A 26,553-nucleotide genomic window follows, 5' to 3' on the forward strand; every position below is an offset into this window, starting at 1 on the left:
AAATGTACAAGACACTAGGAAAAATTCATCACTACATGTTGAAGAAGTCGGCCTAAGTATTTCTAGTATGTAGATACATCCCTTAAGGAAGGAACAAACTTAGAACTGTGAGCCTACATGGTATGTGCAAGAAGATGGTGAAATGGAAACTATGTAACTCATGTTGAATGGAGAGTAAGCCTCAATTACACTTTCTGAAGCTTTCAATGGTTGCAGTTAACACTTTTTTGAAATTTAATTTAAATTAGAAATTTAAATATTGTCTGCTTACGTGTCATAATTTCAACACTGAATGGGTAACATTAGTATTCTATTTTACAAAAAAGATATACAGACTCCCATTTACATGGATTTGCCTGACCAATCATCACTACTTTTCCTTTATTTCCCAGGATGAGGCATGTAATCTGGAAGCCAATCTCATGATCCTTTATCCTGGATTATGTATCTCTTAATACTGAATTTCCTAAAAGGAAGCCAAATGTAGTAAAACCAAATATTACCAGACTCTAAAAGCTCATAAGGAGAAATGGAAAGGAACCGTGTAGGACCAACAGTGCTGAGTTAAGAGTAAACATTGCAGAGGTAAGCGCAGTGCCTCACATAGAGTAAGTGCTCAATAATCACAGGTAATGGGATAATGAATAGAGCTTTTCCTTAAACCAGCAGTTATAAACTAAGGTGTAAGCAAATTCTAAAACCAAGAAACATTTGGGGTATATGTCTAATTGAAGGCCTCATAAGAGGTTTCCAAACAAACATCATTTCCCACTAACACCTTTTCCCTCATCCTAAATACAAAGACTGGAAAGGGATAAGGAGGAGTCAACAGACAATATTGAAATCATCATGTCAGTGTTAGACGCTACTCTCTCTGAACCCATAGGGGAGAATACAGGTGTGTATTCCTCCTTTTCCAAGATAAATATGAGAAAGAGGTAACTCAACAGAATCACTTGAAAGATCAAGAGTACCTAGAAGGATATCTGGCCTCTTATCCCTTGACTGAATACTTGTTGAACTAGAAATCTTTAGGTCCACATGGGGCTTCTTCTCACACATTAGAGAAGGGCATGGTGTAAGAGTTCTCACAGCACTTGAAGCCGTGCCCCCTGCAGTTTGGAATATACAGAGACACAAGAGGCTTGCTAAGATTTCCATGGGTAGTGTGCCTGCTAAAAGCATTATGGTAAAACACTCCCTCTACATGTAATTTTTATGAGGGATTGCTGAGATTATGTAAGAGTCTTCGTTAGTTTCTATGACTCTTTGTGAAGAGGTTTGGAAGTAACAGGGATAGAAATAACCTTTGGAGATGTCATGCATGCTATTACTTCTCTCTAAAGGAGCCCTCACTGACTTAGAGGACCACAGTGAAATGCAAATGAACCAACTTTGCAGAAACAATCATATTATCAGAGGCAATAGCAGAAAATGAAATTAGACCAATACAAAGAAAAACCAGGGAAGATGCTACACCAAGAGATGACTAGTTATATAATTTTCCTGTCTTCCTTGTCATCCCACCCAATCCCACTCCTCACCCCACAATCAAGAAAAAAAAGGCTAGGGAGAAAGATTGCAGGACAAAACCACTACTTCCTTTACAACATGCTGATCAAGGAAAGAAAATAAACTCATGAACTATACCCATCTTTATGTCAGCTCTCTATAGCCACATGCCTGACACATGCTGGGAAAAGGGGAGTGGAAGAAAATGTTTAAATCTGACATTAAATTGTAGTTTTTGATAAGGCTAGACTTTTAATAATGTAAGGATACTGAAAAAAAAAAACATGCAATCTTCTTAAGATGTTAGTAAGAGAATGAAAGGGCATATTGGACAGGGCACAGTTGAATTCAATGATCTGAAAATAATAAAACTGATTTATATTTATATCCCCACTGGAGTAAGACTGCTCAATAAATTGATTATGTATTTGAATGAATGAATGAAATATGAATGCACAAATCTATGAATAAGTAAATGGAAACATAGAGGGTGGCATTTTTTCTTATATTAACCTTTTTCAGGATTTCTGTTTTAGAAGTCCCTAGGAAGCAAAAGTATGCTAGTTATTTAGTGTTCTGTGAGCCTCACTGCATTAATAAATGCACTTCCATTCTCTTAACCAGACTGAGTTTATTTAATTTATCCCAAATTTCCAAAGGGTTGTGATCCCCAAAGCGGGACCCTGTATCAATGATGCATGAGAATAATTACTTGCCTTAGCATCTCTACAATAAAGAGAATGATACTTTCCAATGGCAAATGTGATAGTGCGCATAAAAATAGTTTCGCAAGACTAAAAGATTCTCTTGTCATGACTTAAGATGCATTTCACTAAATTATATAAGATGACATACACAATAGCTATAACTAAGGATGAATTAAAAAAATCACAAAGCTATGCAACTTCTTTAATGATTTTGCAATCTAGTATCATAAAATTTATGAGGAAAGAATGTATGTAGAAATTTCATCCATTTTTTAAAGGTATAGAAGATGAAATTTCAAAGAGGTTAAATTAAATTCTAAGGTCCAAAAACATGTCTAAATTCTTCCTCCTTGCCATCTTAGCAGTAGTAGAGTCTTATGAATTAGTGAATACAGGATAGGTATTATAAGTTAGGTCTGCAAATCTCATATATCTATGAACACAGCCATGGAGCAACAGAGAAGATATATTTCTTAAATAAACTTCTGTTTAGACTCAAGTTTATTACACTAAAAGTTTTATTGGAAATCAACCCTAAATTGCACAATCATTGAGGAGCAGAGAAAACTAGAGAGTAAAAGGACTACCTCTACTAAAAACACAGTTGTTTTCATATCTTTCTTGCTGCTATAAGAGCATATGGTCAGCTCTGAAATCCGGTCATTCTTGGCTTCTACTTGTTGCCCAAAACTGTTGCAAATATGGCCATGGGGAAGGAGTTATATGTGGCTGGTAGCTGTTTGTTTGTTGGAAAAGCATGAAAAAAGGCAAACCAATTCAGGTCTCCATAGTCTAGGAAAATGAAAGGGAATGCATGACTATGATAAAAACACCAGTTTATACAACAATGCTTTTGTGTTGGTAGGTCATAAATGAGTTCTACCAAGTATATATAAAATTAATATTTTGTATACTTGAGCCACTTAAATGTTTATAGCTACCCAGTTTAACTTGTCTTAAGGATTACTTGCAAACCATTGATAACATTAAGAAGAAAAACACAACTTTTTCTATGGACAAGTAGTTATACCAAGGCTGGATTATTTTTCTTCTTAATTAGCACAAGTTTTAAATTCTAACCACATTCCGATCTACTAATTTTATGATAATATTATCATGCTTATCTTATGATAAAGCAAGCTAAAGGTAACACTATTTTTTCTCATTTTAATTTATTTCAACCTTTATTAAAATCAAATTTTAGAAATATTTTTAACCTCGACTTTTTATGATCTATGATGAAGTAAATGTCAACAATGGCTGGTATTTGAAAGGCTGCTTCATCCATCTCATGCAGAAAATGCAACTCTAAATATCTTTCTTAAAAGGATTATATTACATTATGCACAAATCTGTAAGTTATAGGACTTGAAAATATTAAAGAAACTTCAAGTTCTTTGAAAATTATCCAGAGTAGAGTTGCAATTTAACAACAACAAGAAAAGCCCCTTTTACTTTACTATAATCATTAAACTGAAAGTAATAAGCGTAATTGGTTTGCTCTTGATAAGAGAGGGATTATTTAAAGATTTGTTTTATGCAATGTCATTTCTTGGCTCCTCACTCAGTGTGGTTCATCAGATAGGCTTGTTTCACTTATGGCAGGAACAGAGTTTAGTCTTGGCTTCATTCACAGATCAACTAATTAAATTGGGGTATAAGTACGCTCTAGGAAGCTGGGCCACACACATGCTCACTCTGACTCTCTTTCAATTTGTCTCTCTTTCTGATAGTTCAGCAGAGATAGAGAGCAGTAAAGATTTTCCTTAAATGTTTACTTCTTTACTAATAGTTTTTACCTTTTACCAAAATTCAGCATTTTTAAAGGGGTAGATTTACTCAATTCTTGACAATGAAGTTGTGAAAGAAAGATAATTTAATTAGAAGCTTTTCTTCAGGAGTAAACCTTTTTTTAATGAATATATTTACTAATATAACTGACCTAAATAAGCAATATATAATAGAGGTTTTGTAAACACTATTTTTAAGCTGAACAAAATTGCATTGGTTTCTCCTTTTCCCTTATAGCAAAATCTTTCTTCAAGGTGGTATTTTGATAAGCAAATCATTTTATATCAAGGACACTCAGCATTGACATAAAGACTGTCAATTCCACTGAGAACAATTCCTTCATGTTTTTTTGTTGTTAGCACGTTTGTTGTCTCCTTAGTATCTTGCTGTAGTTTAAAAACTGTAACACTTAATGCATTGTTTGAGCTTAGATGACAGTACTTTTTCATCCTGGAATGTTAGAAATGTTAGTTCTTAAACTGATTCCTAACTGCATGGCTTCTTAATCGGTACTCCTTATTCATGACAAAACTGAGAAACACACACACACACACACACACACACACACACACACACAGAAAAAATCAGTAAATTAATCACTAATTCTTGATATCTTCAGAATCTGTTAGGTTGGCAACCAATTAATATAAGTTTTTAAAGAGGATTAATATAGTAAATGTCCTCTCAATTTGTTATGATCTTTGACAAAAGCCAAATTGGTGGCGGGGAGGGACTGTTTCATATAAGAGGACACAAGTAAGACCAACGTACACTCACAAAATGGAATTTAAACTTCTTAGGAAAACTCTGGCATATGTCAACCAGGCACTATTAACACTGGTGATTTGTGCAACTGTGAAAGAAAGAAGGTATCTCATTACAAAGCTTTAGTAATGAAAACAGTATGGTACTATCACAAAAACAGACACAAAAATAGAATAGACAGCTCAGAAATAAGCCCATGCTTATATGATCAATTAATCTATGACAAAGGAGGCAAGAACACACGATAGGGAAAAGAGTCTCTTCTCTAAATGGTGTTGGGAAAACTGGACAGCTATATGCAAAACAATGAAACTGGCCCACTATCTTATACTGTACATGAAAATAAATTCAAAATATAGAGAAGGCTTGCATGTAAAACTTGAAACATGAAATTCTTAGAAGAAATTATAGATAGTAAGCTCTTGAACATCAGTCTTAGCAATTCTTTTTTTGGACCAGTCAACTCGGGGAAGGGTGACAACAGCTAAACTAAACAAATGGGATTAAATCAAACTAAAAGGTTTTTTACAATGAAAAAAAAAGTTGACAAAATGAAAATGCAACCTACTGAACTGGAGAAGATATTTGCAAATCCTATATCTAAATAAGTGGTTGATAACCAAAATATATAAAGAACTTAAAAACTTAATATCAAAGAAACAAACAACCCAGTTAAAAATAGCATATTAAATGATGCTCAACATTACTAATCATCACAGAAATGCAAATCAAAACCACAAGACAGAGGCACCTGTGTGTCTCAGTTAAGGGATTAAGCCTCCAGCTGTTGACTTCAGCTTGGGTCATAATCTCACAGTTTGTGGGCTTACATCAGGCTCTGTGCTGTCAGAGCTGAGCCTGCTTGGGATTCTCTCTCTCTCCGTCTCTCTCTTCCCCTCCCCAATTCACATGCTTTTTCTCTCTCTCTCAAAGTAAATAAATTTTAAAACAAACAAAAAAACCCACAATGACATATCACCTTCCATTTGCCAGATGAACTCTTACCAAAAAGACAAAAAATAAAAATGTGTTGGCAAGGATAGGGAAACAAGGAAACGCTAAGTACGCAGTTGGTAGGAATGTAAATTGGTGCAGCCACCATGGAAAATAGCATGAATTTCTTTGAAAATAGAACTATCATGCAATCCATAAATTTCACTTCTGGGTATTTATCTGAAGAAAACAAAAGCACCAATTCAAAGAGATAAATGCACCCCTGTGTTTTGTTGCAGCATTACTTACAATAGCCAAGATATGAACCAATCCAAGTGTCCATCTGTACATGAATGGATTAAGAAAAGATGTGGTATGTACATACAATGGGGTATTAACTCATTCATAACAAATAATGAAATCTTGCCTTTTAAGACAGCATGAATAGACCGAGAATGTATTATGGTAAATGAAATAAGTCAGACCAAGACAGACAAATAATTTATGATCTCACTTGTGTGGGGGGATCTAAAAAACGAATGAGCAAACAAAATAAAACAGAAACAGACTCACCAATATAAGAAACAAACTGTTGGTGACGAAAGCAGTGAGAGGGCACAGTGTCAAATAAAATAGATGAAGGGAATTAAGAGCTAAAAATGTCCAGTCATAAAATAATTCAGATAGGGGGATGTAACATATAGTATAGAGATGTAATAACTTTGTATGGTGACAAATGGCAACATATTGTGAGGATCATTTCATTATGCATAAAATACTGAATCACAATGATGCATGCCTAAAACTAATAACATATTGTATATCAATTACAATTCAATTAAAAAACAAAAAAGAAAAAAGAAAGAGGGTCATCAAGCTCTTTCACTTTGCGCCTCAAATGCCAAGTTTTAAAAATGACTTGATTTCAACTGAATCATTTAAAACGAAATGAATGGTATAATCATTTATTATGCTACCTCGTATCTGCGGGATTCAGCCTGCAGATAAGGTTTTTTTGGTCTATAGTTAATTCTAATTGCTTGTTAAAGTTTTTAAAAATGAACAGTATAAAAATCTAAACATGTTTTGCCTTTAAAATTTCTTGAAACCAAGGATCTGAATTATTTCCAAAACAACAATCAACTGGAATTGATTTCCTACTTCTCCACTTTGGATAAGAATGGCACTATCCAGCTTCCACACATGAAGCTTTTTTTCCTTTTTAGATTATCCTGCAGCTAATTTACTTATTAACCACATTTGCTGGCTTTTAGTAGGATTTTGGGCTTCTGACCTCTCTCTTAGCAATAAAATGCATTATTAAGAGATCAATTTGTGAAATAAAACCATGGATGTGAATCTCTCTAAACCTCAGTATCCTCAATTATAAAGTGTATATATACTAATAACAGTCCTTTACAAGGACATTATGATGAATAAATAAAAAATGAATAAAATGATATAGAGTGGTGCCTGATTGTAGTAATATTCAGTAGATAATATATTATAATTACCTTAGCAGAATAGTAATAGTATCAGAATTGTTCACACAGGTGAGATAAAAATGATCATCATTTTTATGGATAATTTATAAACCTATGGCTTGTCATAATGTGGGCAGAAATCAACAGACCTCTTTAGATCAACAATATTTCATATATCCAGATAATGTTTGATTTAAATCAATTTAGACATGTAAGTTTTTGATGCTTTGGAAAAGACATATAACACTTAAGTATGCTTTTGTTTTTTAAATTTATAGGGTTTTTTTTTCCCTAAAAATATAACTGCTTTTAAATTTTGGTGCTGTTTTTACTTTTATTATTGTTTTCCACCTCTTCTCCTTTAATGAAATTATTTTCTAGACGATATATCTCAACATTAGATAACACTTTAAATCTTAGTCCATAAATCCTTAGTTATGCTACTGTATAACAAAAAAAAAGTTTAACTTGAACTTTGTCAATGCTGCTGAAAAATAAAAGGAAGAAAATAAAAATATTTTGTTCTGGTTTCTACAGTAAAGCAACTTTTAGTGAATTTGTTGAAATAAGCTTACAAAAAGTCCCTGAGAATGCTATTAGGTAACAAATGAAGTAATGATATGGCTTTTCTAGGAATATATTCACGTTTTAAACTTTAGGACTTTTATAAAATTTGCACTGGAATTAAACTGGTTTTCAAAATGCATTTTTTTTTTTTTGGTCACATAGTAGCAAGCTATGTCACTGACATCAATGCATAAGTATGCGGAAACATAACAGTTCACAAGAAAATCTCCAGAGGGAGCAAGCAATCCTATAAAATAAAGCTGGTGACCCTGAGGGCAACACAAATAAAAAGTTGCAAAGAGATGGGAAACCACAGGGAGCCAAACACTGACAACTTCCCCCTTCCTATCCCAACTTGAAAGTTGTTTGAACACTAAGTTGGTTTCTAAAAGTTGTTATTTCACTACTTTATTTTTTTTTACTAAAGCTCATGATTTGGTACTTCATCTTGCTTACTTAATAATATGCTTCATTCTCATATTTGTAAATTTGACAAAATGTCAAGGCCTTATTACCTTCAAACCAAATTTCCTGAAAGTTAAATATTTTTTTCTTTGAGACTTCTCATATCCTAAACACATTAGTTAATAGAAGAAAAGTAGTAAGAGAGAATGTTCCACTTTAGTTTTGCGATACCAAGGTGCCTACAAGAACTAGTGAGCTAAGAAAAATACCTAGGTTCTTAAGACTAGATATTTAAAAAAAATTTTTTTTAATGTTTATTTTTGAGAGACAGGGCTTGAGCAGGCGAGGGGCAGAGAGAGAGGGAGACACAGAATCTGAAACAGGCTCTAGGCTCTGAGCTGTCAGCAGAGAGCCTGATGTGGGCTTGAACTCACAAACTTTAAGATAATGACCTGAGCTGAAGTCGGACACTTAACCGACTAAACCACCCAGGTGGCCCAAGACTAGATACTTTTAAATAGTACTTTAAAAACTTTTAATCACATAAACATTAAAAAAACAGATTTAAAAAGAATAAAATGAATGGTATAATACATTTACCTCAAAAGGAAGAATATTTGTAAAAATTTTATTACTTTTAAAAACAAATTATTTTGTGAATTGTGATTTTTGCAAGGTAAGACCACTGTTTTCTTTTAATATTATACTATTATCTTTTGAGCCAATAGATGCTTTCACTAATTCCATTATTTTCTAAAATTGTGTTCAAGCATTTTGGTAGGACTTTTGAGAAAATTATATTCCTTAACATTCATCCTGATGGTATTCATAACAAAAATTAAACAATAGGCAAAATAGCAAATGTTTCTATTTGTGCCTTAGAAGATTTAGTAGATAATATATCACTGATAGTTTTTCATGTGGTGCTTGAAATTATGGAGATGAAAATAAGTCTGTAGTTACATTTCTACAATGATTTTAAGCATATGTTATTATCTATCTTTAAAAAAGAAATTAAAAAAACAACTTTGAAAGATAATATTTCAGTTTCATTTGATCAGAGGGCATTAGAGTTGCATGACTTTTTATATAAAAACATCCATTTTTGTTAAAAATTTTATTGAATATAGATATTGGTTAAAATTGGACAATCTTTGCTTATGCTTGTGATTGATTACATGATCCCAATTCTATTAAACAATTTTTAACATTAGAATCATAAAACATTATTATTTTCCTTACATAACTGAGTGAACTTTGCTTTTCAGCCTTGGAAAATAATACATTTTCAATGCACAGTTGGAAGAAAAGTTTAGTGCTACCAAGCACTTATTATATCAGCTTGAAAAGTGACAAATGCTCATTTTATTTTACTTAAACACAAAAATAATCAATTAAGATATCAGGAAGTACTGGATTTTCTGATTATCCCTCAGCAAGCTAGCGTTGATATTTAAGTAAACACTGAAACAGGAATCACAATTTATTTTTCTCCCATGAAATCCATGACACTAAATGTGGCTCCTTTACAACTTATATCAGCGTTGCCTGGGTGGCTCAGTCATTTAAGTGTCCAACTTTGGCCCAAGTCATGATCTCATGGTTCCTGGGTTTGAGCCCCCTGAGGGACTCTGTGCTGACAGCTCAGAGTATGCAGCCTGCTTCAAATTCTGTGCCTCCTTTTCTCTGCCCTTCCCCTGCTCACACTCTGTGTGTCTCTCTCTCAAAAATAAACATTAAAAAATTAAAAAAAATAACTTATATAAAAACTACAGATACAGTGGGAGCAAGGAGTGGGGAGAACCTCCGATAAGTACAAAAGGTCATTAAATAAGTTCCAGATTAAAGTACAAGGTAGAAATTTAACATCAAAGATATTTGAATCATCCAATAAGAAGATGTTATACATGAGACCTTGGTTCAGTTTCAGACTTTTTTCATGACTAAACACTAGAATACTACCAAGTTTGAATTTTATATCCAGACAAGATGTCCTTCACATGTGAATATATCAAAAGTAATTATCAGATACAAAAATATTTTAAAAACATACCACCACATGCAACTAATGAAAAAACATCCTTCGATAGATATAGCACTTAAACAGTGATGAATTAAATTAAAAGCTCTGGAATGGAAAATTTAAATAAGAAACTGTAGGAGAATTTTAATAAGAGAGATAAATCTAAACAATAGTAATAAATCTGGTATATAAACATTATTCATTTTGTATTTTTTACTTTAATAATTAGAAACTAAAAATTTAATAATTTGAAAAATTTAAACTATCAAATGAAAAATAGAAAACATACTTTTACAAACACTGAAAACCTACATAAAACAGGGTGCACCTAATAACAGATAAAACACAAAAGAAGTGTTAATAAGCACACAAAAATCCTAACAGTATAAACAATGATAAAAGTAAAAACATTAAATTAAAAAAAGCTTCTAACAAAGCCAAATCTCAAAGATAATTTTATATTTTTATAAGAGATGAACTCAAAATATAAAGACACATAAGGTTTAAAAATTATACATACACACACACACACACACACAAAGTTTACAAAATAAAGAAATTAGGTATAGTTGTGTTACTTTTGGGCAAAGAAGAATTAAATGTCAATATCAAATTTAAAAGAGTGAAATAGATTCCTTTAAAGGAATGGAGACAGATAAAACCATGTAATATTAAGCTTTATACTTTTTCCTTTTTTTCTACATTTCTATAACCTTTTGCAATCTTTCAAAGAAACCCTAAGGAATAAAGGAAAAATCAGAGTGTTCTAGCTAAATTTCAAAAAGTAAGAACAGGCTCATCTTCAGTTATTTGACATCCAAATGGGAATTAATTAAAAATTAAGTAAAAATTCCTGGAGGAACTCAAAAGGAAGACTCAAACATACCATAACAAAGCAGTGAAACTGTATAAGGACAGAGGGAAGACCTTGCAATCCTACCTCCAGGAGAAGAGATAAGAGTCAGTCATGAACAGGGCAGACAAAGGGATTACAACTTTCCACAAAGATCGTGGGGACAAAATAAAATATGAGACCTCAGTCGGAGCTGGGGCATCAAAAAGAGACGAAAAGATGACTTGATCTCAAGAAAGCCTAATAGGTAGTCAAGGCAAGGAGCTAAGAAAGCTACCCAAGCCCATTCTTATGTTGTCTATATAGGGAGCATTTGGAGTCACATTAAAAGTGCAAATAAACCCTGTCACCTTTGGTAGTGACTAAGGGCCTTCTATTAACTGCATAGTGCTCAAGCCTACATGGGTAGGATGATTAAGAGTACTGTGAGTGGACATCTCAATAGCAAGCCCAAAATAAAAGAGGAGCTGTGATGGTGATATGGAAAGGAAAGTTCCAGAGAGGAACTGAAGAATGGGGGAAACTACCTGCATGAAAATATAACATTCTTGTAAGTTTCTGAACTAAATGGCAAACACATGTAAAAGAACAAAGGTATAAAACAATAAAATAGTAGATATATACAGTAAAATTACAAAAATCTCTGTCCTTAACAGAACATATATACGAGATAAAAAAGAGTGTGAAGTCATGAGGATTTAGTCTGGGTGTGTCTATGCGTCTACATATAAAACCACAGGATATAAATTACTTTTTTTATCTTTCTAATTTAATTTAAATCACCATGGAATACTCCACACTATTTTATTAAGCCACAAATAATATGCAAAACAAAAATTTTCAGAAAAAACTAATGTTGGGGAGAAAAAAAAAATTCCTTTACCCTTTTAAGTTTCTTCCTGGGGAGCTATTAAATTGACAAACGACAGATTAAGGGAAAAAAGTAAAACTTTATTCATATGCATGTGGGAGCTAACAAAAGACATCCACCATTAAATGGCTAAAGTTAGAGGCTTAAATATTTAAGGTAATAGGGAAAAGAGAGAGAGGAGAAAAGGCTTTTATGGTAAGAACAGATGGGTTTTAGGAAAGACAAATTGTTCTTTGCAGAAAAAAAAAATAGGAGAAAATCTAAGATAATGTTTGTTAATGCAGGTTCAAGTAGTCTTTTCTGGAAGGGAATTTATGATAGTTTTACTGTTGGTTTCTTTACTGGGAGTGAAGCTACCCCAAAGAGAGGATTTATGGCAACCTCATTTCCCAGAAGTTTCTGCATTTAGTTAGATAAGTGAAGTTCCGAGAAGTCTTCTTTCAACACCTATTGAATCTTAGATGTTGTTAGCTTAAAATAATTTTCATATGTACTCTGGGCTTCCAAGTGGGCCAACACATTAAATATATAGCCACATTTAGGGATTTTTCATAATAACAACAAATAGTCTGTTAGGTCAAAGATAAGCAAATTCACTCAACATAATAGAATAGTTAGGAGAAGGAACAGTCATCAGAGAATTAAGATTAATTCATCCCAGTGATTATAGGTAACAGATATCACAGAAACAAACAAACAAACAAACAACACTCATATTTAAGGATTGCACTGTCTGACCACAATACACTGAACCTAAAATCCAAGCAATATATTTAGCATGTAAATTTTTTAATATGAATAAGTTAAAAGGCAAATAAGCATGTAACAAAAATGGCAATTAACAGATAATTCTTGTATAATTTAATACAAGTAATTTTTTTTGAGATTTCACTTTTTAAAATTCTTTTGTGTAAGGCAATTAACAGACAATTCTTGTATAATTTAATACAAGTAATTTTTTTTGAGGTTTCACTTTTTAAAATTCTTTTGTGTAATCTCTACCCCAATGTGGGGCTCACACTAATGACCCAAAGATCAAGAGTCAAATGCTCTACCAACTAAGCCAGCCAGACACCCCAATAGTAATTCTAAAACCCCAATAGAAAAACAAAGACAAGGGAAGCAGAAAAGGAAATGCAAAAAGCAAGTGTAGTTAGTCATTTTCATGTGCAGTTTCCCTATTTGTGAATTTGTCTACTTGCTAAAATATATTTGTAACACAAAAGCAATACTCTGAGTGTTTTTGGTAAGCAAAAAGTTTGAGTTGCCTGAAAATCACCTTCCCAGCTGAGGTCAAAAGAGGCTAGGCTCTCCTTTGTTCTTTCCATTCTCATAGCATATACAAATGATCTTTTCATGGTCTTTTTAGTACCACATATTTTTCCTCATTTTTCTATTGTTGATTTTTATTTCTTTTGATGTTTATTTATTTTTGAGAGAGAGACAGAACTTGAGCAGGTGAAGGCAGAGAGAGTGGGAGACACAATCTGAAGTAGGCTCCAGGCTCCCAGCTGTCAGCACAGAGCCCAACATGGGGCTCAAACTCGAGAATTGTGAGATCATGACCTGATACTTAATTGACTGAGCCACCCAGGCACTCCTGTGATTTTTAGTTTTAAAATGATCCCCACTATAGTGCTGAAATGTTGTCTAGTATGTCTAAGCTCAAGAATGCTGAGATGTGACTTATGAAACGAAAAAAAAAAATTAAGTAAGCTTTATTCAGGCATGAATTATAGTGCTACTGGCCATGAATTCAATGTTAATGAATCAACAATTTATATTTAATAAGGTCTCTTTAAAAAGAAAGTTATATATTGATTGGTTGATGAAAATGTTATAACCAGAGGCTCTCAAGAACATAGCCTTCTATTTCCCCTGGGAGCAATGGTTTAATATCCACTAATTCACTGTTCAATGAAACTCTACAGAATATAATTAGAAGAATAATGGAAATCAACTGTATTTGAAAAATAAAAATTCTGATTACTAATCAGAGAAAGCCAAATCAAATAATATTAAAATGTATCTTTTTAACCTGTCAGATTTGTAAAGATCTTTAAAAAAAAGAGCATCAGTGTTGAGACAAGGATTAATAAATCAAGTGTGTAACAGCAATAGAGATTGACACTGCTTTTGAAAAAGTAAATTGACACTATTAATAAACAGCCTTAAACTTGTTCATACCTAGTGATCCTGTAATTCTTTAGGAATTGGTACTGTTATTATGTAAATCACTATATCACTAAATCTGTGGACAAAATTTTCCCTAGAATGTTATTAATTAATGCTATTCTTAAAAAAGACATATAACATTAAATTTCTAATTTTTTTCAAGCCAACATTTAAGTGGAAGTACATCGTTGGTCTTTTCAGAGACAGAAAAGAGGAAATTGGTGGCAAGGAAAAAAAAATTATTTCAAAGAGAATGAACCAAAAAGATAGAAAGATAGATAGATGATAGATCAATAGGAACAAAGGAAGGAAGGAAGGAAGGAAGGAAGGAAGGAAGGAAGGAAGGAAGGAAGGAAGGAAGGAAGGGGAGAGGGAGGGAGTAGGGGAGAGGGGATGGGAGGAAGGAAGGAAGGAAAATAAAAAGGAAGAAAGGAAAACGAAAGAAAATAATGGATGTTTCTCAAATAAAGATCCACTAAGAATCTTTTTGAACAAACAATGGACAAAAATGAAGGTGACTTACCTTCAAACAAGAATTCTCATAAAGTGTTTGGCTAACATGATGCTGAATAAAGAATCTTTTAAATAACAATTGATTAGTTTGGTCCCCTTAAGAACACTTTCAGCTCCTTTTCTTAGTTTGAATGGTTGCTCAAGTCTCAACTACAGAATAGTTCATTCTATACACAGTGTACATTTCAAGGTTTTACTTTGTTTTCTTCTTTTAAACTTCTTTCCCTCTCTTCCTTTTTAAATATATTTTTTAAATTTGTTATTATTAATTTTTAAGTTCTGTTTTAGGAAAGTTCCTTACTACCAAGGAATACCAACGCTGATGCTTCACCTCTGGGGATAGATACTGGGATATTAGGAAATGTTTAAATTTTTTTTTACATTTATTCATTTTTGAGAGACAGAGAACAGCGGGGGAGGGGCAGAGAGAGAGAGGGAGACACAGAATCCCAAGCACACTCCAAGCTCTGAGCTGTCGGCACAGGGCCCCACACAGGGCTCGAACTCACAAACAGTGAGATCATGACCTGAGCTGAAGTCCGATGCTCAACCAGCTGAGCCACCCAGGCGCCCCGGAAATATGTTTAAAATTCAAATGTTTTACACTTGAATTCATGGCAGACAAAATTATTTTATGTTTTAATGTTAATTTATACTAATTTTATATGTAAGAAGATATTAGATATCCCCCAATAGAAGCATCCAGGATATTTATGTTGTCATATCTCTTTCTCACACACATATATTACAAATTGATAGCAGTCACTACTGTGATATTCAGATGTTAAATACAGTTATATAAATACATCTAGTATAAGTTGAAAATACATGCTATTTTTTTAATGTTCATTTATTTTTGAGAGAGAGAAAGAGACAGAGTACAAGTGGGGGAAGGGCAGAGAGGGAGGGAGCTGGAACCCAGGAACCTAGATCATGATCCTAGCCTAAGTCAAATGGTTAACTGACTGAGCTACCCAGGTGCCCCAGAAAATACATGCTATTTTAAAGCAACACTATCTATTCCCTGAAATCTTAAAAAGTGGTTATGTAACAGGTGGTTCCATAGAACTATTATGAAACATTAAAGAAAAATTAAGAAAACAGACACTAAAATTATTGTCAAGGAATACTCAAAATTAACTAAATGTATGGGTGTGTGTGTGTGTGTGTGTGTGTGTGTGTGTGTGTGTGTGCATATGCACACACATTTCAAGAAGACAGGCATATTAATGCCAAGGAAATGTTTTATTTCTAAATAAGGGGGTATCCCACAGCTCTGTGCATATTACTTCCGAACTTGCATTACAAACATGAGGGAGACTAAAACCAATCAAGTAAAACTACAAATTTTATAGGACTCTCACAGATTTTGAAACAAAATTATGGTTATTCATGGCCAATAACAATAATCTTTGTCCTTCATGTTTTTCTCTCACAAAATTACGTGGACTTGTAAGCATTACATTTATTTGAAGTCAGATTTTAAACGCTTGCCTTGTGATTCTACCCTACTTTTTCCATATCCAGACTGTTTTTACTGTACAGTCCAAGAGTAGGATAAAGACAAGCACACATCGACTTGGCACTCAGGTATCATAGAAATGTACTAAAATTAAAAAAACCAAAAAAACAGATCACATTCCAGGCTCTGCTACTACTAAGTTCCTTAGGTTGTGGGCCGGTCACTTAATCTCGCTTGCTCAGGTGGCTGCTTTCTCTGTCAATCCTAAAAATTCTGACTCTATGGCTCACAAGAAAAGATTTAGGATTGGCAATCCAATGAAGATGACTCATTTGTTAGTATGAGAAATACTTATTACTGTAAGAAATATTCTCTTCCAAATACTTAAATCATCATAGATCACATATTCTCCAAACACAGATTTTTTTTTAGCTTTTAGTTCTCCTTCCTAAAGAGAACCAGTTATTTTCTCATGTAATCGTCCAGAGATTTTCTATGTATAAGAACTGTTTTCTGTGTTTAAGATAACTTAGAGGATGTGACCCAAGACCAAACCAAATTTAGAGTTTAATAAATGTAGGATAAAAAAAAATCAGATAAATGATATTTATGGGGTTCAGGACACACTACTTCAAAATATGGCATCTTGGCATACTGAGTATCTTAAGCTAAAGGAAATTGAGAAAGAAGTAGAAGCAGAAAGATCACTCTGACAACAACAACGATAAGAACAAAACACAGGCCCCAAATGGAGTCATGTGTGCTAACCCCATGTCACCAAATCAGGGTTTAACACGTAACCTAACTGCAGTTTCAACCTTCCTCAAGGAACATAACTTTAACCACTCAGCCTGGAATTTCCTGGTCAGCACTGGTAAGGTAATCCACCTATTAAGACACTTTTATCCCCCAAAGGGAGATGATTTTGCCCCAAATAAACCTTTTGTGCTTATGACTTTCTTGTCCTTTCTTTAAACCTTCCCTCTCTGTAGCCCTTTGGAGCTCCTTCAATTGCTAGATGAAATTGTGACTAATTCATGAATCACTGAATAAAGGTGAATAGATCTTCAAGTTTTCTCGGTTGAATTTTTGTTATTTAACAGTCCCCTCACCTGTCTCTCTTGAAACAGGGCATAAAATTTCCACAAGAAAGGTACCCTCCATTTACCAGAAGGGAAAGACAATATTCTAATCATCACCTATGGGTAATTTGGGGCTGGGAAATCTGTAAACAAATCTTGTTAAACTAACCATTATATTCCTAGTTTCCTCTTTACCGTTTATTGACCCAAGCCTAAATTATGCTGTTTTGTCAATTCCTCAACAAATGAATTGATTCTTCATTCAAAAGGTATAGAAGCTTTGTCTTCTGGTCACCTCTTTGAGTCTTCATTTTCTTTTGAAGGCTCCCATGTACATGTTAAAATACAATTAAATCCATGGGGTTTTTTTCCTATTGTCTTTGTCAGTTTAATTTTCAAAGGAAGACAAGGGAAACATTTCCCTCCACTACAATATATCTGTCTAGAAAGGCGTATGTACTAAAAATCTGCTTATTCCTTGTTGAAATATGACATTCTCTAATGATCCCTCTGGATTTTACCCTAGTCACTAGCCCACATCCAAGATTGTGGTGAGGCCAATCGACTTCAATTCCCTGACTTCTTGTTCTGTCTTCTGTAACAATTCACATTCTTCTTTTTTCCTAAAATATTTTCCCTTCTTTTGTCTTCCTTTCCAGTTCCTACTCATTATTCAAGACTCAGCTCAGATTACTGCTTCTAGGAAGTGTGATGGACTTCTAAGACATTATAAGATCCATCTCTCCTAAAACACTTATTTAATTGCTATTGTTTTTAGTCTGTCTCTCCCACTAGACAATGCTTCTGAAAGGCAGGCAATGCAACCTAGATGCTATGCATCTACCCAGTCCTAGTTCAAAGTACCAGACTGTTATATGAAGGCTTGAAAATTTTTCTTTCATTTATTAAAAAAAAAAACATTGATAGTTCCATTAACATTATGCTTTAGTCTAATTTTTTAGCTTTTTATTTTTATTTTAATTAATTTTTTTTTTTCATTCCATGCAGGGTGCCATTTTGTATATGCTAGAGGCTATCTTTTACAAGGTACTTCTATATTTATGCCTTATGATTAAGGTTATAAGTATGAGTAGCATTTGGGGGCGCCTGGGTAGCTCAGTCGGTTAAGTATCTGACTTTGGCTCGGGTCATAATCTCACAGTTTGTGAGTTCGAGCCCTGCATCAGGCTCTGTGCTGACAGCTTGCTCAGAGCCTGGAGCCTGCTTCAGATTCTGTCTCCCTTTCTCTCTGCCCCTCCCCTGCTCACACTCTGTCTCTCTCAAAAATAAACAAACATTAAAAAAAATATGAGAAGGCTTTGCATGAAAGTCAGGTATTTGCAACAAAAATAGCCTAGTCCAATCTCCTTAATGACACTACACTTCTGTCTCTTGACACCTAAAACATTTCAGCTCTTTCTGACATTTATTTGAACATATATTTTCAGCAAGTGATTTAATGTAGTCTATAAATAAATCCTGCAATAAAGATGAAATTCGAAATATTAATTTTTTCCCACAAAGACATTTTCTTAATAGCTACTTATAGCAGCAGGGACTGTTCTAGGAACTGAACACACAACTCTGACTACAACGTACAAAATAACCCTACCCCTTTAGTGCTTAAATTCTAGAGGAGTGGGTGGAATCATAAAATAAATGAGTAAAACCTTTAGAATCTTATATGCTGATAATGCTATGAAGAAATATATAAAAGGAAAGGAATTGAAGAACAGTAGGAGAGGGATTCACTTTTGAATTGCAGAGTCAAGGAAGACCTTACTAAGAGGTGAATACTACTCAGAGGTAGGACAGTGTCCCATGTAACATCTGAGAAAAAAGCATTCCAGCCCTATATTACCTCCGTCCTTTAAGTAAATATGTACACTTCGTATTCAGGAGCAGCAACATGGCTATGGGAGCTATGGAGTGGTATGAAGAAAGGAAGAGCTATGTATGGGTCATCAAGTCAGAGATTAAAAAAAAGGTAGAATTATATAAGAACTTTAGCTATTGAGAAGACTTTAGTTTTACTTTGAGGGATATGTGAAGCCATTGACAAGTTCACAGAAGCAAAGTACTATGATCTAACATACATTTCAACAGGGTACTATGATATAACATACATTTCAACAGGATACTGGATGAGACACAGAAGAACAAAAAACAGGAAACAAGAGTGGATACTCCAAACAGATAGCATGAGTCACAGGTAGGACCCTAAACTGGGGTGAAAAATTTTGTGAAATTCATAGGAGACAAACCTATACTTTCAGTCCTATCATCTTCTATTAATGGATGCAATAGATAAATGCAATAGATAAATGGATGCAATAGATAAATGGTGCGATAAACATAGTGGGAGTATTACACTGACCTTTCTACCCTCAAAGTGTTTAGTGTCTGAAAAGAAACAAATACAAATACGAGTATAAAATACAAGTATGATGCAGCAAATGAGGGGAATGATTGGGCTAAGGACTTAGGTGACCTCAAGGGATAACCACAAAAAAATGGATAACAGTCCTCAATTATTTAGCATCTCTTGACTACTGTTTCAAGGTATTACACAGGGATATTTAGCTATGAAAAACATTGTAAGAGAGGAATATCCTACCTCTAGAATATAAAGAGAAAAGGTTCCACAGACTAGTTGGACATAGAGTACTTGGACTTGCATAACAAGTAGAATTCTGAACGGCAGAAATAGGGTGTGATAGAAGGCTAATGGATGTTCCACATGTGAGCGCATGAAGGGTTCATTCTACAGCCAGTTCAGGTATAGCAGGGATAGAATTCTGACAGATGAGTGACAGAAGAAAATCTGGAAAACATAGGTCTTCATCAGTTTGGGCTGCAATAACAAAAGAATACTATAGACTGTGTGGGTTAAACACCAAACATTTATTTATCCTACCAAATATTTATTTATCTTAGACTAGAAACTCTAAGATCAAGTTGTCAACAGATTCAGTGTCTGATGAGAACCCACTTCCTGGTTCATAGATGACCATGTTCTCACTGTGTCCTCACATAGTGGGGAAAAAAAAAGAGCTCTGGCTCTTCATATCCTTATAAGGGCATGGATACCATCAGGGAACTCCACCCCCACGACCTCATCTAAATCTAATTACTCCCCAAAGGTCTCCTTTCCAAATATTATCACAGTGGGGGTTAGGCTTCAATATATGAATTTTGAGGGGATACACAAAGCAGTAAGTTTGGATGCAGCCTGTGAAAAGCTGAAAATAACCTTATTAGTCATTAGTATTTTATCTAAGAAATGGAATGGCAACTAAAGATTTTAGTAATAAGATTTACCTGGTTAGAAGGGTTCTAAAAGGACCTCCAGCAAAAGTATGAAGGAGAGACTGGTAATGGGCTCAGGAAGAAGGAAACTGGAGGCCTATAGGTCATTTGGGGGATATTGCTTTACTTCAGATCTTTGGGAGCCAGAAAAACAGAATTTTTATGAGGTTATAATAAAACCTAACTAAATACATTGATCAAGGACTCTCCTACATTCTGAAATAACATACACAATATTCTAAAAGAAAATGTCTAAGTAGAATCTATACATATTCTCCATGTTTTGCCTGTATTACTGCACTTGGGTACTAAGAATAATAATTCTGATCATGGCATCAAAATGCAATTCTATTCTAAGTGAAAATGATGGAGAATTTTCTTTTTTCCTACGAAACATAAGTTTAAGAACCAGTTCTGTAAATAGAAATATGTTTATTTTAACAATGTGATGGCAAATGTGATCATTTGTTTTATTCCTAAAGCAAAATAATTGTGTCACATTTATATAATTTTGTCTTATTACAGTGATTTATCATTAGTTTATTAAAAACTATACAATTTTGAAGAGAAAAAATCATCACTTTCATTATATATGAATTATGAATACTATATTCATATTTCATTCAAAATAGGAATATAAGAATTTATATAAAGATTATATAAATTGATTACATTAAATTATGGAAATTGAATTAAAATGAGTTCTTTATATTCACAAAGAATTGAAGCTAATAATCAGTATTTCTTCTCTTTTTTTAATCATTTCTGTTAACATTTCTAGGCAATTTAGGTAAATATGATGTAGAAATTGAATTATCTAGATAATTGCTGTTATGCTCCTTCTAATTGGAATATCATTCTCATCTTTTGCTTAAACTTTAAATAAGATTTTTAAAGTTAGGGGTTTCAGGGTGGCTTAGTAGGTTAAGAGTTTGCCTCTTAATTTTGGCTTAGGTCATGATCTCATGGTTTGTGAATTTGAGCCTCACATCAGGCTCTGTGCTGATGATGCACAGACTGCTCGGGATTCTCTGTCTCCCCCCACCCCCAGCCCCCCTCCCCTGCTCGTGCTGTCTGTCTGTTTGCCTCTCTCTCTCAAAAATTAACAAACATTAAACAAAACATTTTTCCAGTTATATGTTACATGCCCAGAACTCGAATTTTAATTAAGAATTCTGTAGGCCCACCATATCCCTTACAGCTCCTGAAGAGCTAACAAATCCGAGGGATCCCTTGAAAGTAGCATATAAACCAGTATAATCATCATCTTTACACTAAAGCAAATTGAGGCCTGGAGAGTTTATGTGATTTCCTCAAGATAGTATAGGGAGGAACAGAACTAGGACCATGACAATGATTTTCTTTTTAATCATAAATTCAGTGCCTTTTCTAATATTCCACCTTGACACAAATTGCTTTGTCCAATGAAGAATGTCAATTTTATTATACATATGCACTCTGCTATTTCCATGTTCTTTCCATACACTGATCACCCATCCTGATTTTCCTCTGATTGCCTATTTTATGAGGTGGTCCATTTTTAATATTGAGCTCATTTTGTTATTCCCTGATCAATTACATAACCTTGTTGGCTTGTAACATTAAGCTGCCATTCATGCTTACATCTCTCAATTTCATATATCTAACACATTTTATTAAAATTTTACTTAATCCTTTTTGTAGATTATTAATAAAGATGACAAGCAAACCTAGGAACTGACATACATTTTCATTTTTGACTTTTTTCAGCTATCCCTTTCCTATCTCCAAATCAATACAACTAAAGTAATTTCATCTATTTTATGAATAGAAAGATAATGTGGTCCTTGTAGGATAAGAATTACATATTAATTTATTTCAATTTTTTTAATATTTAAAAATAAACAGATTTTAGATGCTTTTGAATTTAAATGCTACTACTACTATTGGAGACAGTTCTTTGTGTTTTCTGTTACTTTTAAGCGGAGTTTGTTTTAAAACACTTGTGATGTGATCTTTTAAAAGTATTCTTAAATCAAATCATATCAGATACTAAAGGACAGATGGTAAGTAGTTTTAACTCCAAGCTAATAGAAAGTGAAGAAAAGGAAAGAGAATGAGAAAAGAATAACACAAAAATTGGAAGGCTTAAACATTCCATGGTTTGATTTTATCATGAGACTAACATATTAGACTACCTCACTGATTTCTCTCAATTATACAGTGATTCATAACTTTGCAGTTAAGTATTGAATAGGTGCACACATTTAAAACATCGGAGTTATAAGGAGAAAAACTAGTTCAAAGAGATAAAATTGAAGAACATACCATACTATGGTTCCAAATAAGGGTGATATAGGCTTATTCCAAATGACAGGAAGTAATGGGTTTCTATAGATATCTTAGATTCAAGCTGTTGGCTTTCAAGATTAAACTGAATTTTTTAATATTCTATGTAACTCCACCAAATAAATAAACAAAAACCTAAAGAGCCAAACAAATGACTAGTTTCTGAGATATACTAGTGTTTCTTGAATTAACTAATTTAAAAAGAAGTGCCTTGGTTCTTGTTCAACATACAGATTCAGAGACTGTCTGAAGATATTAAGCCAATAAGCTTGAACAGTACCAAGATAGTACCATTTTTAATCAAGTTCCCTACATCACATCAGAGAAGGATGAGAAACACTGAGCCAATGGGTCAGTTCCTGGCATGGGAACATGTTCTTGAGATATATTATTTGTTTCTAAACCAGAACATGGCTGTCACTACATTTTAAAGTAAAAATAATATTTTGGTTTGAATCATAAAAATAAGTTCAGACTTTTCTTGAATTTGTCATTCATAAAATTCATGCTTGGGTATTCCTTCCTCTCTGCATTAAGTTCCTTGAGTACAGAAACTAGGCTGTCCTTGTTCAGTGCTTAACTCCCAACACAAAAATCTAGAACTTGGTGATCCTTGATCAAACCTTTCTACTAAATGGGGTGCCTGGGTGGCTCAGGCAGTTAAGCAGCCAATTCTTGATTTCAGCTCAGGTCATGAATTCACTGTTTGTGAGTTTGAGTCCACGTTGGGCTTTGCACTGACAGCATGAAGCCTGCTAAGGATTCTCTCTCTCCTTCTCTTTCTGCACATCCCCTGCTCATGTTCTCTCTCAAAATAAATAAACATAAAAAAATAAAATAAAAAACTTTCTGTTAAAAGAATGCATTAATTACTATGTAGAGAAACTGTTCTATAAATGGGAATATTTTAATGCATTCAAAAATAAAATATAAGGATTTAAGAATTCAAATATACTGAATGAACAATTTATATTAAATGTTTTTCTCCTTGAAATAGCTGCCAACTATTTGATAGACAAAAGGGGTAAAAAGCTCCTGATGTTTACTTTTAGGTAGTTCTGACAATCATATCCCACCACCACATAACTATAAACTCTTCCAGATACATTCTCCCAAAAATCAGTTGACTTCTGACCAAGTATATGACTTGTTTCCTTTCCATGACTGATGCCCTTTTTAACCTCTTTTTAACATAACTCGTCATTCTTTTTCAATAGCTAGTCAAAAGTTCACTTTTCTTTGTATAGCAATTCACATTTGTTAAGCTCTCTCTCAGACTATATGGAATGCAATCAATATAAATTACCAAAATATCTCTTTTCCTGAGAGTGAAGAGATTGAAATAAGTAGCATATTTCACTGATCAAATTCTATGTGTTTAATAAAAATAATTTTACAATGCACACTAAATGTAAAGTATGGATTAGACTATGTCCTAATTTTTAAAACATACGTCACTGAATTTTCATTCTCACAACAATCCAGTGAGATATTTATTATCTACGTGAAGAGATGAGATACCTAGGTATCTCAGTTTTTTTTTTCTCTTCTCTCTTTTTTCTTTTGGAATTCCTATATAGGAATTTATAAAGATTATAAATTTTTTAATAAATTAAGGTAAGAAATTCTAAAAACAAACATATAAACATGCCCTTAAAGTTCAAAAAATATTAATGATCACAATAGAGCAATGTCTATAGGGAATTCTGGAATTTTACATAGATGTAGTTGAAAGCAGGAAAAAAAAAAGCCTGCCTTCTCAGCAGATATCAAAGATTTCCATATTGCATGCTAACTGCTCAGGCGGTTAATTTGCACTAATCAGCTGGAGACAAAGGGAAAGAAAATTACAGTAACTTGATGAGTTAATTTTGTGTTTTATAGTCATTGTCTTCCTGGGTTGCTAAATGCTCTATCTTTAACATAGTTTTGAGATATTACAGATGCCCTTGTCAAAACCAGGTAACACATTTGTGAACTGTTAAAATTAAATGAAAGTTCTTTCATTCATTTGTTCTGAAACAGAAACCAGGCCCTCTAAATTGAAAAAGATTAAAAACAAACAAACAAACAAACAAAGGCCCAAGGGCTTTTCCAAATCGACAAACTTTCCCCTACAGAGTCTTTCTATACATTTTATTTAGAGGTCTCTATGCATAATCTTTCAAAACACTTGATATTCTAGGAGTTTACAATTAAAAATAAGATGGCAGACATATTCTCTTTATAAAGGGAGAGAGCAGAGTATAGCTTCACACTGACACTTGGGAGATTAGATTATTTTATCCTCTTCCCAAAGACCTGAGTCAAGTAGGCCATCTCCATGAATATACTCTATCACAGTTTTAAGATTACTGAATCAAAGTACTTTAATTGCAAAGGAAAAGTACACTGTCCTAGAGAAATCTAAAGCAATAAATCAAAAAGTAATTTATGCATATTCTGTTAAGATATTAAAGACCGAGAACACCCATCAATTTTAAACCCAAGTGACCTTTCATTATTTCTTCCAATACAATTTAGAACCAGAAAGCCATTAGGTGTCTACTATCTGCAAAGAACTGTGCTTACAGAGCAGGACTTACTGAGATGTATACAGTATAGTCCTGGCCTAAGGAGGGTCTTACATATCACTTTCAATAAGCAAATGGATATCTATCAGCTGAAGACCCATAATAATTATAACTTTGTGTTATGGAAAATGATCACCAAAAATTACTCTTCATGACTTAGAAAGGGGGAATGGTTGCTTATTTAAAACAACAAAAATAGGGAGAAAATACTCAATTTCTAAGAAGTATTCTGCAATACTGGTCCTTTTCACTTATTACAGCTCTCCATAGAGTAATAGACATTCTAGAAAAACAAGCATTTAACCCACTGGATACTAGCATTTACCCAGTGGATACTAGTATTTAAATTTTTAAAGAAATCAACCAAATACTGGCTTCTTATAATGTAATCAAACCCTCAATGAAATAAGTAGATTTTTGCTTCATTATTCTCTATTGAGAATCTAATGGAAAAGGCTTTGGGGATGTGACTTTTGGTCTATTCCTTTTGAAAGTGAATTGAAGGGTCAAATAGATCTTTTTCTTTAATGCTGGATTCACTCATCTCTAAAATGGGTATCATATTTAGATTGAAACATGAAATTGACCATATTTGACCATTTTAAACCTACACAAAGGGCAATATTTGATTTGATTATATCAAATAATAAATCTTTTCTGACATATTTTCTAAACTCTGTAGCTATCTGTTATAAATTAGGTTATGAAATAAAACTGGCATAAATTGTCATATTATCTAGATATTATCTATCTAGTATTTTTACTTTTAACTCTAAAGTTTTATAATTTTATGATTCTAAAGTAGGCTCATCATTTTGCTTTTGGATCTGAAATGAAGAAAATGTGAAACCAAGGCAACTCCTTCTTCAGACAGAGTAACTGTTTTATTTTACTTTATTTATTTTGCTTCATTAGTCTAGGCTAAGCTTTGAGAATCCTGACAGGGCTTCAGAACAAGTAGTTATAGTCGGAAAACACCAGATATTAATTAAGATGCCCCTCAATTAACTTCACATTATAGAGTCTACCATGATTATACACTGGAATTTTGACCAAATAGCTTTTGACAAAGAGGAAAACATAATGTTAATTGCTTTATTGGGACTTTTTAAGGGTTACTTCTGAGTTAAGCAATTTATATATTTTAGAGAGCACAGCCCTTAAAAGAGAGTTGGTTTGGAATCAAATCCAAAAATGTGT

At 33.3% G+C, this 26,553-nt stretch overlaps 1 protein-coding gene across 3 annotated transcripts in view; it reads right to left on the bottom strand.

Annotated features, from left to right (window-relative positions):
• Positions 1-26,553, bottom strand: part of LRP1B (LDL receptor related protein 1B) — a 1,862,224-nt gene that overhangs the window by 820,733 nt on the left and 1,014,938 nt on the right. The window lies entirely within an intron of this gene.

The sequence above is a fragment of the Acinonyx jubatus genome, chromosome C1 (genome assembly GCF_027475565.1).
Source record: "Acinonyx jubatus isolate Ajub_Pintada_27869175 chromosome C1, VMU_Ajub_asm_v1.0, whole genome shotgun sequence".
Lineage (NCBI taxonomy): Eukaryota > Metazoa > Chordata > Mammalia > Carnivora > Felidae > Acinonyx > Acinonyx jubatus.